This window comes from Peromyscus maniculatus, chromosome X, assembly GCF_049852395.1.
Source record: "Peromyscus maniculatus bairdii isolate BWxNUB_F1_BW_parent chromosome X, HU_Pman_BW_mat_3.1, whole genome shotgun sequence".
Lineage (NCBI taxonomy): Eukaryota > Metazoa > Chordata > Mammalia > Rodentia > Cricetidae > Peromyscus > Peromyscus maniculatus.
In genome coordinates this window covers 125130245-125147056 of record NC_134875.1, presented here as the reverse complement: position 1 = coordinate 125147056, position 16812 = coordinate 125130245, and the positions used below count along the sequence as shown (strand labels likewise).

General features: G+C 40.1%; 1 pseudogene; it reads right to left on the bottom strand.

Moving 5' to 3' along the window:
* Positions 1-1200: 1200 nt before the first annotated feature.
* LOC102902860 (RNA polymerase II subunit A C-terminal domain phosphatase SSU72 pseudogene) lies at positions 1201-2476 on the bottom strand (annotated as a pseudogene).
* Between the last annotated feature and the right edge of the window lie 14336 nt (positions 2477-16812).

The following is a 16812-nucleotide window of genomic DNA, read 5'->3' as shown; positions in this document are numbered from 1 at the left end:
GCTTTCTGTTTTTGTAAGAAATAGCTGAGCTAATCAACTCTGTAAGAGGGAAGCTTTATTCTGGCTTATGGCTTGAAAGGTTTCAGTCCATGTTTGTATGCCAGTTTGGAGGTCTGGTGAGGGATGATGTAGTCTGTGGTAAGGGACGATGAGGTCTGTGGTGAGGGACAAAGCTGCTAATTTTATGGCAAAAAGAAAAGAGTCATCTTGGATCTCAATATCCCTTTCAAGGGATATACCCACCACCATCTAAAGTCCTTCCAAAAGGTCTTACCTCTTAAAATTCCACAACCTCCCAATATTGCCAGAGGCTGATGGCCTAAGTTTTTTGGGGGGAGGGGTGTATTTAAGATCTAAATGAGAGCTGGTGGTAGTACACAGTTTTAAATCCAGCACTCTGGAGGCAGAGGTGGGTGAATCTCTGTGAGTTCAAGGCCAGCCTGGTTTACAGAGTGAGTTCCAGGACAGCCAGGACTACACAACACAGTAAAACCCTGTCTCAAAAAGTAAAAAAGCAAACAAATCTAAATGATAACAGTGATAAAACTTAGCCTTCCCAGATTGGATTTTTGACTCGTCTAGGTGTTTGTGTGTTGTCTTTTGTAGATCTTCGTTTCTTCACACATACAGCCTCTCATCCCTCCTTGAGCTTCTTGGATTTCTGTGCTAGCATTGGTTCCACCAATGTTGTGACATGCCATATAGAGAGACTCCCTGACACTCTGAGCCCAAAGGAGTTTTCTAGATGCAACTCCTTTCTTTCTGAAGTTTCATAAACTTTTTAAAAAATGACTTCTTAAAAGTCAACTTCACAAGGCTAAAGAGATGGATCGGTGGTTAAGAGCACTTACTGCTCTCAAAGAGGACTAGAGTTCAGTTGCCAGCACCCACATGGTAGTTCCCAAGCATTTTTACCTCAAGTTCCAGGGGATCCCATACTCTCTTTTGAACTCCATGGGCACTAAGCATGAATGCAGGTAAACACTCTTACACACAAAATAAAAATAAATTTAAAATAAATAAACAAATATTGAAAATAGAAGCCAACTCTGGGGACTGGCAGATGGGTCAGCTAGCAGAGGTGCCTTCCACCAAGCCTGATAACCCAAGTTTGATGCCCAGAACTGACTCCCATAAACTGCTCTCTCATCTTCATCCATACTTGTCCCTAACACTAAATAAAAGAAATGGAATAAAACATTTAAGACAACTTTGGAAATTTATTAGACATTGCATCCTTAAATATTGCTCCTATACTGTTTGTTTTCTCCTTCTAAGGCTCAGTTTAAACAGGATTTTTTTTGTCATTGATTTTGGACAAGTAAGAACATGTATTTGAAAATTCCTAGTTCCCACCCCCATAACATATAGTCTTTTTTTTTAGCTATTTGTACAGTCCAGTAAATGCAGAAGGGAATTACAGGCATAGGAAGACACACACCGTTTGGAAATTAATGATAAAATATTTTTTAAAGAGAAAAACATATTGATATCCAACTCTTCAAACATCCTACTGCTTCTTAAACCCAGTAGTCATACAACTTACTTCATTAGCACAGTTTATCTGGCAACATAATTGTTATTAAATGCAGAAACAATGTCAGGAACAAGCATTAACGAAGGACCACTTCAGGCAGCATCAGAGGGTGGCCCTCAGTCCTCCTCAGTAGAAGCAGACGGTGTGCAGGAAGGTCTTTCCAGTCTTTACCTCAAACATCTGCAGCAGCTCTGTGATCTCATCATCCACATCTTCCATGTGCTGGATACTATGGCAGAGCTCACAGATGAGCAAGGCCCCAAGGGTGGCTTTTTTGTAGTTGTTAGGGATGTTCACATTGATCACATGCACCAGCTGACACACACCCTGTTCCCTGGCATTCAGGTATTCCACCACCTGGTCATAGACATGCTCCTTACATGTGAAGATCACATCGAAGATGTCTTTGCTGCTCTGGAACTGTTCAGGGCCAGACTTGATTTTCCTGTTTCTATCCAGCATGTGTAAAATGCCATTCTGGGTGTAGAAGGCACTATCTTTCTTCAGCAGATCATGGTATACTTTGTCATACATGGTTTGGAAATCATAAATGGTTGGCTTGTCAGGTGTGGGCCCAGGAAGCTTCACAAAGCCCTCAGTTCCAAAGGACTTCACGTTGAACCCTTGTTTGCTCAGGACTCTATGCACCTCCATGCTCTGGTTCTGGTTGTTTGGGCACACCACGGCCACATGGAGTGGAAGTGACGGCATAGTAATGACAGCGGCAGCTTCAGAGATGTCTCTCAGACGCTAGTGAGCATCAAAATAGCCATGAAGTGGCATTTTAAAGTCCCGGCCGAAATCACGCTGGCTGGCTGCCTGGGTGGAAGTTGCCTGCTGCCCGTAGGTGGGGCTGAACAGTCAGGCTGTGAAGTACTGATGTTTGGACCATGTGATTTCATGCGCATTGAGGAAAGTTCGAAGGCAGTTGATGTGACGTCACCACCAATGATCCACAACAAATGAAAAGTCCTCGTGATGTCTCCGTAACTATGGGCACAGTTGCCTGTGTCTGTCATCCCAGAACTCCCATGGCGAGATGGGAAATACAGACAGGAGAATCTCTTATAATCTGTGGGCCAGACAACCTGGTGTACACACCAATGAACAATAAAAAAGTGACCCTATCCCAAACAAGGTGAAAGGTGACAACACCTGAGGTTGTCCTCTGACCTCTACACACATGTGTACACACACACACACACACACACACACATACACACACACACACACACACACACACACACACACACACACACACACACGGAGTGGTACATAACATCCTATCTTTCATAGTCCAGTGTATACAGAGGATTCTGAATTCACTTAGTTTTATTTATTTCCTCCTACACCTCAAAAAAGTTTGAGACACACAACTCTCCTGGGACAGTGCTCAGTTGAGATCAGAAAATCCTTAACTTTTCTCCTGTGTAACCTGTGAAAAATTTGATATTGATCCCTCTCTGTGCTCCAACTCTTCCCTCCCCTTGTTCTGAGAAGATTTTCTCCTGTATGTCCTTCTACATCTCTGGTCTCTCCTTCCTCTAACTCCTCTAACTCTGCCTTTTTAAATGTGGGTGTTTTTCAGGATCTGTTCTTGTTCCTTTTATCATTTACACTTTTGGAGCAATCTAATGAACTGCAGTATATCATCACCATCTTGTATAGTATTTCTCAAACATTTGGAATCTAATGGGATAATGACATATTAGAACTATCAGGTTTTTAATTAAAAGATTCATTTCTACTTGTAATTTATTTTAAAACTACAAAAACAATGCATAGTTATCTCTAATGAAGAAGTAATGCCATTTTCATAACAGAGGAAGTGATAAAGTCATTTGCAATCTTTTCTCAGTGTCTATGTTGAATAGCTTGAATTTTAGGTCAGGTTCCAGTACATTATCCCTCCTCTTTATACTAGTTTTTGAAGCCCTAATTCACAATCTTCAGTTGAAGGAATAGTATCAAGTGTTTGCTGAATTTTCCAGGTATGTTTTGGATATCAGTTAAATATAGAAACAAAAATTATGAAGAGGATTCTAACTAAAAATTAATGTTTTGTTATGTGTTCAACTAATTAACACATTGAAGAAAAATAGTGGGATGTGTTGTGGAATAATTTTTTTGTACACTGTGAAGATTTATCAATTGGATTGGTTTAATAAAAAAAGATGAATGGCTAATAGCTAGGCAGGATTTTCAGGACAGAGAGAATGCTAGGAAAAAGAAGGATGGAGTTGAGAGGAGATGCCATGAGACACAGTGTGACAGGATGAGAAGTACATAAATGAGATAAATGAGCCTGAAGGCAGCACATAGATTAATAGAAATGGATTAATTTAAGTTATAAGAACTAGTTAGAAACAAGCCTAAGCTGTCAACTGAGCTTTCTTAATTAATGAGAAGTGTCTATGGTTCTTCAGGAGCTGGCAGACGAGACATATTAATCCACTTATAGAGATGAATATTTTAGCTTGGGAAATTGCAACAGATTGCCAATCTATTCTTTAGTTGTATTGCCTTCTTTGTAATTAAAATCTTAAGTATTTGGTGTGTGTGTGTGTGTGTGTGTGTGTGTGTGTGTGTGTGTGTGTGTATAGAAGCCAGAGGTCACCTCTGGCTGTCATTCCTCAGGCGTTATCCACTTGGTTGGCTTTCTTTTTCTTGAGACAGGGTCTCACTGGCCTGGAGCTGGCCAAGTATGGCTTGGCTAGCTGGCCTATGAGTCCCAGTGGTCCACCTGTCTCCACCTCCCAGCACTAGAGTTATGAGACCACACCACTACACCTAGCTGTTTTCCATGAGTTCTGGAGATCAAACTCAGGTTCTTGTGTTTTGTGTCATGTACTTTAGCAACTGAGCTTTCAATCCAGCCCCATGACAGCCTTTTCCCATGTGTCCTGAGAATCAATTTCAGGTCTTTATGTTTACACAGCAATCATTTTACTGACTGAGCTATGGCCACAGCTTACAAGTTAATAATTAATCAATTTGATCTTCAACCACTTTTTAAGGTGCCAACATTATTTAAATTAAAACAGATAAGTGGTGTGTAGATTTAGGTAAATCACACCAATTCACTCATTAAGACAGCACTGTAGAGTATTCCTTTTAAACAAGAGTTGAAAGGAAAAGTGACCATATTAACTTTAATATATTAATATCAAAGTATACTATTTAAGTAGCCTAATTGAGATTTAATAACTTAGTATGAATGTTTTCCACACAAACATGCCAATAAAAGATACATACAAAGGAAAATAAATTGTAGACTGATGAATTTTCTTAAAATTATTGCTGATTTTTCCATTAACCTATCCAAATTTATTCTCAGGTTTTCAATCCATAAATTTAATTCTATATTGGAATAGAAGGCCAGATTTCTCATATACACAGATAAAAACAGGGGAATTTGACCTAGCTTTTACAAGAATTTCCTTGGAGGCCCCTTCTTCCAAATAGCTGAAGATCACCTGACATGGGTTTTTTGAAGAGGTCCTGTTTCAATAACTCACTCCAATGAACCTTTATGTTCTCTCTTGCACACACATTTGTGTACTAGATGCAGGAAGGATAGACACTATGAAGAACACTTCACTAAACTCACTCTTGACTAGATATAAGCACAAACTCTATATGATATGTCCAGGACTAAGAACATTATTCTAACCTCCAGGCAACAACTGTCCACTTGCTTTACTAAAAAACTAGCATACTAGGCTATCGAGATGGCTCAGTCAGTAAAAGCTTGCCATTCACACATGAGAATAGAGAATGATCCCACAAAACCCACATTTAAGACCAGGCATGGCAGTGCATGCCTAAAATTCTAGTGATGGGGTGGTGGAAACAGAAGGATCCCTGCAGCTTGATGGCCAGCCAGATGAGCCAAATTGGTGAACTCCAAGTTCACTGAGAGACACTGTCTGAAAAAATTGAGGCATCCCAGTGCTGAGGAGGTGGAGACAGGCAAATCCCCAGCTAGCTTAGCCTAATCAGTGAGCCCAGGCCAGTGGATAGTTCCTGAAGAATGACACCTGAGGTTGACCTTTGGCTTTCTCACATATGTGCACACAAGTGTATCCACAGGAACACACACCTACATGAACACAAACACTTACATTTTCACATACATACCAAAATCCCTGAACTTGTATGAAATACTTTTTTGGTTCATGGTAGCACTATATTAGTTTCGGGTTTTTTCTGTATATGTCAGTTATCATTGTTACTTATAAGGAAACATGCCAGTATGAAACTTTTTTCTTGGCACAGATATACAAGCAAAGATAATAGTAGAAGAAGTATGAAAATCAGGCTGAAAATCATATGGCTTCCTGAAGGGTAGATAAGGATCTTACCTGTTCATCTTTGAAACAAGAGGCACATGATTAGGTGTTTAAGAAACTTAACTTAAATAAATAGAGTTCCCTAAGGATGAATAATTATTGATTCTTGCATTTTCTTTTTATGTTTTGTACATCTACTTAGAGTTTGAGTATGGACAGAATGGTCTTATCTTTTCTCATTGTTGTCTCCCAGGCTGTTCTGGAATTTGCTATATAGCCCAGGTTTGCCTTGAACTTGAGAGTCTCCTGCTTCAGTCTCCTGAGTGTTGTGATTACTGATATGTACCCCATACCCAGCATGAGTGATCTTTAATTGTAATAAATTAGATTCTATTTATATTAGTGTGATTTTTTGTTTTACTTCACTGACATAGCAAAATTATTTTTTTGTTTTCTCTCCAGCTTTACAAGGTGCAAGTGATGAGCTAGCTGTGGTGACACATGCTTTGTAATCCCAACATTTAGGAGTTTGAGGCAGGAGGACTGCCTTAAGTTTGAAGCCAAATTGTGCTGCATAGTTAATGCTAGGACAGCCAGAGATGTGTAACAAGAATAATTTAAAAAGTTATAATTTACAAATAAATTTTTTATGTATTAATGGTGTACAACCTAATGTTTTGCCTTTTTATCTTTCGGCAGTGCTGGGTTCAAACCCAGGGCCTCTTCCATCCTAGGCAAGTGCTATACCACTAATCCACTGATCTTGGCTCTTTATGCTCTGATACACATATGAACACTGTGAAATGATTATGTCCACAAATCTGTGAACCTGCTTTCTGCTGTGGGATGTCTTTCTGTACACGGTGAGTATGTGTAACTGAGATTGGTTAATAAGGAAGCTACTCTAGCCTACTAGGTTGAGTCAGGTTATAGCCAGGCAGGAAATCCAAGAGAGAGACAGGAAGGAGAAAGGAGAGGCAGGAGAGACCCCAGCCTGCTTCCCAAGGAGCAACATGCCAGCATACTGTAAAGCCACGGGACATGTGGCAAAACATAGATTAATAGAAATAGGAGGCCTGACAAAAGGCCATACAATTTATAAATTGTGGTGGTATTGTGTTCCCCAATATTTTGTGCACCCTAATAAACTTATCTGGGGGTCAGAGAACAGAACAGCCACAATATTAAACATAGAGGTTAGTCAGTGGTAGCACACACACCTTTAACCCTATCATTCCAGAGGCAGAGATCTATCTGGACCTCTGTGAGTTAAAGTCACACTGGTAACAGCCAGGCATGGTGACACACACGTTTAATCCCAGGAAGTGAAGGCATGACAACCAGGAACTAAAGTCCTGTTAAGCTTTTAGGCTTTTGAAGAGCAGTTCAAGGACACAGAGCCTTCAAGTTTGAGGAAATGAATTCAACTGAGGAGTTGTTGAGGTGAGGTGGCTGTGGCCTGTTCTGTCTCTCTGATCTTTCAGCATTCACCCCAATACCTGGCTCAGTTTTTTTTTTTTTCTCCGAGACAGGGTTTCTCTGTGTAGCTTTGCGCCTTTCCTGGAACTCACTTGGCAGCCCAGGCTGGCCTCGAACTCACAGAGATCCGCCTGGCTCTGCCTCCCGAGTGCTGGGATTAAAGGCATGCGCCACCACTACTTGGCTTGGGTTTGTTTTTTATAATAAGACCTTTTAAGATTTGAGTTACAATAAATAATATTAAGCCTCTGAGTGATTATTTTATAAGTGGCTGCAGCACCACGGAACTGGGTGGGACCAGAGAAACCTTCCAGCTATAGCTAGCCTATCATTTTCATTTTCTACTTTTTGTCAGGGGACATTTATGGAGGAAGCAGTATGAAAAACAGAACAACCTGGACACTCACCTCTCAAAACAACTCCAAGATACCACCTTACGCCTGTCAGAATGGCTAAGATCAAAAACACTGAAGACACTTTATGCTGGAGAGGATGTGGAGCTAGGGGAACTCTCCTCCACCTCTGGTGGGAATGCAAGCTTGTACAACCACTTTGGAAATCAATATGGCGCTTTCTTAGAAAATTGGGATCAATCTCCCCCAAGATCCAGCTATACCACTCTTGGGCATATACCCAAGGAATGCTCAATCATACCACAAGAGCACTTGCTCAGCTATGTTCATATCAGCATTTTTTGTAATAGCCAGAACCTGGAAACAACCCAGATGCCCTTCAACTGAAGAATGAATAAATAAATTGTGGCACATATACACAATGGAATACTACTCAGCAGAGAAAAACAATGACATCATGAGGTGTGCAGGCAAATGGATGGATCTAGAAAAAATCATCCTGAGTGAGGTAACCCAGACTCAGAAAGACAAACATGGTACGTACTCACTCATAGGAGGATACTAGATGTGGAACAAGGATGACTGGACTGCTACTCACATCACCAGGGAGGCTACCTGGAAAACAGGACCCCAAGAAAGACACGGGGATCGCCCAATGATGGAGAAATGGATGAGATCTACATGAACAGCTGTACATAAGTGGGGGTAATGAAGTGTGAGGGTTGAGGGAAAGAGAGCTTGGGGGAGCAGGAGAACCCAGCTGGATCAAGATCAGAGAGGGAGAACAAGGAATAGGAGACCATGGTAAATGAAGACCATATGAGAATAGGAAGAAGCAAAATGCTAGAGAGGCCCACAGAAATCCACAAAGATACCCCCACAATAGACTGCTGGCAATGGTCGAGAGACAGCTAGAACTGACCTACTCTGATGATGGGATGGCCAAACACCCTAATTGTCGTGCTAGAAACCCCATCCAAGGACTGAGGGATCTGGATGCAGAGATCCGCAGCAAGGCCCCAGGTGGAGCTCCGGGAGTCTAATTAGTGAGAAAGAAGAGGGTTTATATGAGCAAGAATTGTTGAGACCAAGGTTGGATAAAGCACAGGGACAAATAGCCAAACGAATGGAAACACATGAACTATGAACCAATGGCTGAGGGGCCCCCAACTGGATCAGGCCCTCTGAATGGGTGAGACAGTTGATTGGCTTGATCTGTTTAGGAGGCATCCAGGCAGTGGGACCGGGTCCTGTGCTCAGTGCATGAGTTGGCTGTTTGAAACTTGGGGCTTATGCAGGAACGCTTGGCTCAATCTGGAAGGAGGGGACTGGACCTGCCTGGACTGAGTCTACCAGGTTTATCTCAGTCCTCGGAGGAGGCTTTGCCCTGGAGGAGGTAGGAATGAGGGGTGGGCAGAGGGTAAGGGGAGGGGGGCGGGAGAGGGGAGATCAAGGGAATCCGTGGCTGATATGTAGAACTGAATTGTACTGTAAAATAAAATAAAATAAAATAAAGAAATTGTGCCTGTGGGCCAGTGAAAGTAAAAAAAAAGAAAGAAAAAGAAAGAAAGAAAAAAGAAAGAAAAACAGAACAAGAAACCAAGCAAGATGGTAAAATACCTTATTGCAAACTTTGTAGTTGCAAAACTCTTTACTTACCTTTGAAGAAATACACCTTTTAAAAATTTTTTTTGCTTGATAGGTGTTAGATCCAGGAACACTTTCATTTTAGGCAAATGTTCTACACTGAACTACAGCCCCAATTCCAAAATGCATCTAGTGACAAAATAAAAAATAGAGATCAACTAAATGATACACAGTTACAGGGACAAATTCTAAAAATGGCAGTAGTAATATCATCTTACCATTTCTTTGACAGAGCACAGATTGTAATGACAGAATTCATGTTTGTCCGCTCGATGTTTTGCTATATGCCAAAGCCCAGTTCAGTGCTTGTTACAATCTAATTGAACCAAGTATTAAACTTGATCACAAGATTAGGTTACTGGGTATTGAGTGTCTATGTGGGGCTGAGGATGCAGCTTAGTTGGTAGAGTGATTGCTTATCATGTAGGAAACCCTGGATTAACTCCCCAGTACTTTGTAAAACTGGGCATAGTAGTGCATGATTGTAACCTCAGTATTCAGAAAGTGGAACAAATGTATCTGGATTTCAAGGTCATCCTCAACTCTATAGTGAGTTCAAGGCCAACCCTGAGATACATGTAAGTCTGTCCACCAAAACCGAAAACAAAACAGGAGGTAGGTCCATGTGAATTCACTACTTGTCCAGCCAATATGGACATTTTCTGCAAGTTTATTTTTGTCAAGAGTCAGTTTCTTTCAAACTATGAAAGATTACATAGCATAAAATAGCTATGAGTAATAAATCCTAGAGCCGTTGATAAGGGTTGGAGTTTGCAACCTGTTGATCTGCCGTTTTCCAGATCAGTATTATATCCCTGCTTCAGTTTCTTCAGTGCATCACTTGTAGAGATCTTTCTGCTGTATTTATTTAGAAAGCTCAAGAAGATTTGAATGGAGAGAAAAAGTGTAGAGGTGCCTAACTTCTAGTGGAGCTGCCTTCCCTCTCCTTTGCCCTTTAGTACCACCTTTACCAACACATAAAGAGCTTTGATGAGTGCCTTGAGATGTGGGTGTAACAGAATGGTAAAAATAAGGACTCTTCTAACGGTTCTTTACAAAGCAGATGGCCCACAGTAAGCTCTACATATCTGTCCAGAAATTATTTCATAAATTGTCTTTTGAAGCTTAGATAACTAAACAAAAATAATAAAACAAAAATTAAGACAGAAAAAATATTTCCTCACCTGCTGATTAAAAAGCCCTGATACACGTAGTAGATTTTCTGTACTGCAGTAAGCTATCAGCACAGTGACGAAATGTGCATCTATTTGTTAGCTTTTGCTGGGTCAAAATGCCCTGAAATCTGGTGCCTTGAAACAACTGATTATTTCACCCCGGATTCTGTGAATTGGTTGGAGAGTTCTGGTCTGGATGGGCTCTGCTGATCTCTGTTGGCAGGTCGGCTGGAATATGATTGATCTAAAACAGATTCATTCACATATTTGGTGATGAGCAGGATTTGGTTAAGGGGTTATTCATTTCTACTTTGAGTCAGCTTCTATCTTTTGAAGATATTGCCCCCTTCCCCTCCCAGCTATTGTAGCCCAAGCTGGCCTCAAGCACACGGTCCTCTTGCCTTAGCCTCCCCAGTACTGGGATAACAGGCATATACCACCATGCCTGGCCTACCGTTTATCTTTTTCGACCTCTCTAGTGAATATAACCTTTTGAGCACTCATATTTTCTCTTGATAGTCTCTTCTTCTCTGATTTCTGAGATACTACTTGACATCTTTTGAGCATTCTTTGAGTGTTGGTGATGGCTAAGGATTGTTTCTGCTCATTTTCTCTTCTTATTTTACTCCAACCCTGAATGTACTTAACCCACTCACATGATTTTATTTTTATGCATGTGGTATATGTACATGTTTATTTAGATGTAAGTACTTATGTGTGCAAGTGTATAATATGTACATGTACATGGAAGCCATAGGTCCATGTCAGGTGTTTCCTTGAGTACTCTCTACTTTTTTAAAGATTCATTTATTTTTATTTTGTGGGTTTGAGTGTATGTACATGTACCATGTACATGCCTGTGCTCACAGAGGCCAGAAGAGGGCATTGGCTCCCCTAAAACTGGAATTACAGATGGTTGTAGGCTGCCAAGGGAATGCTAAGAACCAAACGTAGGTCTTCTGCAAGAACAGCAAATGGTTCATCTTTTAAACCACAGGTTCATCTTTTCAGCTCTCCATTTTATTTTTTTTTGAAATAATATTGCTCAGTGAACCTGGAACATTCCACTTTGGCTAGCCTAGCTAGCCAGTAACTCCAGGGATACACCTAATTCTGTACCCCAGCTTTGTGGCTACAGACTCACACATCTGTGCCTGGCTTTTATGTAGGTAGGTGCTGAGGATCTGAACTCAGGTATTCTTGTATTCTCGGGTATATTACTGACTGAGCTATCTCCCTAGCTCTCATTCTTATGTTTTAATGGCTTTATTTTCAGTTTTATAATTATCACAAATTTCTCTCTTGAATTTAAGACTCTCCCAGGCAGCTTTTTCTGTGACATCTCACATGCTCCTTAAACTCCTATATTTTCATCTCAGTAAATTACCTGCAACTCACTTATTCAAGCCAGAAATCTGGGGAAACAGTTAACTCTTCATTACTTTCTACTCAGGAAACCAGACCAGTTTCCCTCAGAATAGCACCCTGGTATTCCCCTGCTCTACAGTGGAACTGATTCCTTATAGCCAGCAGTATCCAAGCTCTAGTATCAGCTAGCTCCCAAGATGAATAAATATAGCCAATGACTCCTGCAAGACTCAATAATGTGGATTTTTTTCCTTACCATGGATGAGCTGCTGCTATTGTTCTAAGTGTCTAGCCCAGCAAATTCAAGACCCATGATGACCCTTTTATTTGAACCATTCTCTGTGGGACCACCCACTCACTTCTTAGCAAGTTCATCACATTCAACCTTTTCCTATAATGAACTTTTTTCTAGTTTGTTCTTACAATTATAAGTACAGATTATTCTTCTTATCACCATCTCAACCTGTGGGTCGAGGCCCCTTTGGGGGTCAAACAACCCTTTCACAGGGGTCACATATCAGTTATCCTGTATATCAGATATTTACATTATGATTCATAACAGGAGCAAAATTATAGTTATGAAGTAACACTGAAAATAATTTTATGGTTGGGGGTCACCACAACATGAAGAACTGTATTAAAGGGTTGAAGCATTAGGAAGGTTGAAAATCAACTATCTAAGGGCGTATGGAATGTTAATTCACCATTATGCTATCACATATAACAATGCTCTGACCAGGGGATGCATTTCATTACAAGAAAAGTTCAGCAATAAATTATGACATTGAAATTTGCTGCTTAGCATGTACTCCATTACTTGGGACCTGCTGTCCTGATAAAATGGTGGAATGGCTTAGTTAGGCTTGACTTAGGATATCAGATGGGAGATCTTGTTTGTGGGGTTGGGATGCTACTTCTCAGTATATGACATATGCTTTGAGATGATGACTCATGTGTGATGTGTTTTTCTCTTATATAAAATATGTATATGATTTAGAAACACTCCCCAACAGTTTCCAAGAAAGGAATGCTTCAACTTGGTCTCATTATTAACTGCAGTTGAGGTGGTTACCTGGATCTTTGTAACACTGACCCAACAAGTAGACATAATGACTGTATCAGTTGAAATGGTTGATCATGATTAAGGATGTGACATTGGGTTGCTGATACATAAGGAGAGTCAAAAGGGAATTTTTTGGTGCTTCCACTTTTGATGATAGAAGCCAAAGTCTACAGTGATTCAATAAGTACAGTACCCTCAAGGATTCAGAGTTTTCAGGAATGAAAGAATGGATCACAGCCCCCACCCCTATACTCGCCACTGCCATCACTGGCAAAAGAACTGCAAGTCAATGTCGTAGCTGAAAGAGAGAGAGAGAGAGAGAGAGAGAGAGAGAGAGAGAGAGAGAGAGAGAGAGAGAGAGAACATAAAATGTGTTGTGGAAGAAGAAAGAGATAAGTACCAGATGTAGTCCTGCTCATTACGACAAGAATTGCAATTGTATAAAGAAGAAATAAATATCATCCATAATTCTCTACCCCTCCCCAATCAATGTTAGTAAATCATTGATCTTCTGATGCTTTTGTATTCATTTAAGAAATAAACTTGGGATCCTACTGTCAATGTTACTTCTTAATAGAAACTTGTTATGAAGGTACTTGTAGGTTCATGTGCAGATGTCAGAAAAAAATAGAAGAGAGAGCCCATGTGCACTTTACTCAGGTTCATCCAATGTGGATATTTTGTGAAATCATAGTGATGATATTGGCTTTGATACAGTGTAACGGTGTTTTTCTAGTGTTATTTGTGTGCAAATGTGTATGTGTGTATTATATCATATGTGGTCATATCACCTATGTGGTTTCATTTTTCCATGACCATAGTCAACACTATAGGAATCTCTTATGTTATCCTTTTATAACCTTTTATAACCACTCTCCCTCTGCCTCTCAGACTTCATGTCTCTAACCTTTGACAATGTCTTATCTTCCTTTCATTTCTAAACTAGTATGTCCATAGGTCATATGACTAGAATCATATTGTATGTAACTTTGGGGACTTGGCTTAAAAAAAAAAAAAACTCAGTGTGGTTCCTTAGGCGTTTCTTAACATCTTTAGTATATCAGTAGGCTTTTTTAAAATTGCTGAGTAGTTGTTCAGAGCATAGACGTATCACAGTTCTTAAGGATTTACCTGACACATAAGTGCTGATTCTAGGTTTCAGCTATTATGAAATAAAGCTGCTATGAATATTGGTGTAGCTTATTGATGAATATTGGTGAACCAATATTCACTGGTTTCTCTGTGAATATAAGTTGCCATTTATCTTGGGTGAATGCCCAAGAGTGAAGTTGCTAGATACTATGGTAGCTGTGTTTATTTCGTTTTTCCCTTTTTTGTTTTCTTTTTATTTTTTAAGCACAGTAATTGCCAAGCTGTTTTTCAGAAGGACTGCACCATTTTACACCCCCACCAGCAATATCTGAGGGGTTCAGTTTTTCCATATCCTTATGAGCATTTTGTATTGTCACTACTTCATATATGTGTATAGGATTACTTCATGATGATGTTTTGTGGTATGTATGTGTATGATGGCTAGAAATCAGATAAAATGTTTTCTTCTTCTTAATTCTTCTTTTCCAAATTTGTTCCTGCCATTCCAGTTTCTATATATTTGCATATAAATTTTATAATAACCTTATCCCTATGTAGAAAAAAATCTTCATGGAATTTTGATAGGCATTGTATTAAAAGCATATATCAACTTGAAAAGAACTGACATACTTATTGTATTAAGTCTTCTATTACATGATCATGACATACTTCTCCATTTATTTCAACTGCCTTTCATCAGCATTTTATGTTTTAAGCATATAAGTCCAGTGAATAATTTTTCAAGTTTTACTGAAGAATTTAATGTTCTTTGGAGCAATGATTTTCAGTGTTCATTGCTAGTGTTGTAGGAGTACAACTAAAATACACCGATTTCTTTGTTCTTTTGAGACAGGTTCTCACTGCATATCCCTAGCTGGCTTAGAACTCACTCTATAGACCTGTCTAGGCTTGAACTCACAGAGATCTGCCTGCTTCTACACCCCAAATGCTGGTATTTTAATTTTTAGGCATGTGCCACCATATCTAGTCTTTAATCTGTCTGTCTGTCTGTCTATTTGAGATAGGATCTCACTATATAGCCCAGGGGCTCCTGGAACTCACTCTTGAACATGAGATCCTCCTGTCACCACCTTTCAAGTGCTAGGGCTACAGGTGCTGCAGTTGATTTCTACCCATTCATCTTGACTACGGCAAGTTTTCTGAATTCACTTGTTATTTCTAGAAATGTATCTTTTTCTTTTCATTTGTTTTGTAGACTTTTGGAATTTTACATGTAGATAATCAAGGAATCTGCAAACAGGACTCTTTTTTCCCCTGATGATTTCTATACCTTATGCTTAGTAAGTTGAGTTGGGTCAGTGATTTACATAGACGATGAAAATAAGGAATCAATTCTCTTTCTTCCCTTTCTTCTTTCCTTCTGTTTGTTTAGATTTTCTGTCATTTGTATGTATGTACATGTGTGTTCATATGTGGGAGGATCCATATGCCTTCATATGCATATGGAGGCCAAAAGAACCTTGGAAGATATTTCTCAGGCATTGTCCATCTTGCTGATTGAAACAGAGCCTCTCACTTTCCTGTAAATCTTCAAGAAGAGTAGGCTGGCAGGTCAGCAAATTCTAAGGATCTACCTGTCTCTACCTTCCCAGCATTGGGATTAGAAACTGTACCTGGCTCTTCCACGTGGATTCTGGGAATTGACTCAGTTCCTTGTGAGGACCGAATTTACTGACTAAGCTGTCTCTTCTGACCCTCTGATGTTTTTATTCTTGTTTGTTGGTTTTGAGACTGGTTTCCACAATGCAGTTTAGCCTGACTTAAAACTCAAGATTCTTTTGACTCAGCCTCCAGAATATCTCGATTATAAGTGTGCACCAACATGTCTGGCTCAAGGACTCATTTTTTGTTAGTATTAGAAATTGGAGTGTTGCTTCTTGATTTTTCATAAATATCATTGGACCTTACAGTTATTATTTGAAGTAGGACCTTTTTCCTATAGATAGTCATGAATACTAGTTTTTAACATTAAACCTGCAGTTTAAAGTTCAAAAGTTCCCCAGGAGTTTGGTGTCTACTTCCTGCTAAGCCTGCTTCCTACTCTGATATGCAGCCACACTCAGGACAAGTGGGTTGGACAAGCTATCAGGAAGGGCCTTGAGTAGAAGATAGAGGTGTCTGTCCATGCCTATTCTCAGATCAGTGGAACTGCAGAACATCCAGAACCTAAAGCTGCCATATGATCTCTTAGACTACTGCACAGTATATACAGTGCTAGAGCGTGACTCCTTCCAACCCTACCAGCTGCCTGTACTGGAGCAGTGGGGAGAGCCTTCCAAGACTTCAGCTCACCTTCTCTATCTATAGCCCTAGCACAAAAAGAGTCTCTGAAACTCCCTTCATGGTATGGGAGCCTCGCCAAATAAATGTGGACTGTCCCAGGATGCATGAGGTAGGACCATCCAGGTGAGTTAGGTGGGTGTCCAGGCTAGTCCAAGTAAAGGCAAAGATATTTTTGACTAGGGGTCAAGATGAATGGAAAAATAGGCACCTTTGAGGTCTAGGACAGAGAAGCAAGAGGCCCCTGAAGGGATGGTAGAAAGGAGAGTATAGAGGTTGGGCACTATAGGGTGTAGAGGAACCACTGCAGAGTTAATAAGTTGGAGATCCTGAACTAAGCAGTAGGTTCTGTTGGGTTTTTAAACTGAAAATATGGGGGTGTTAAAGAGGGAAGATGTGGGACACAAAAGGCCTTTTCTCAAGAGGTCAGAAATAAGAGGCTTAAGTCTCCTGAGACTTCAATGAGAGAATGGGTATTGAGCCTGGGTGATATAATCAGTAGGGT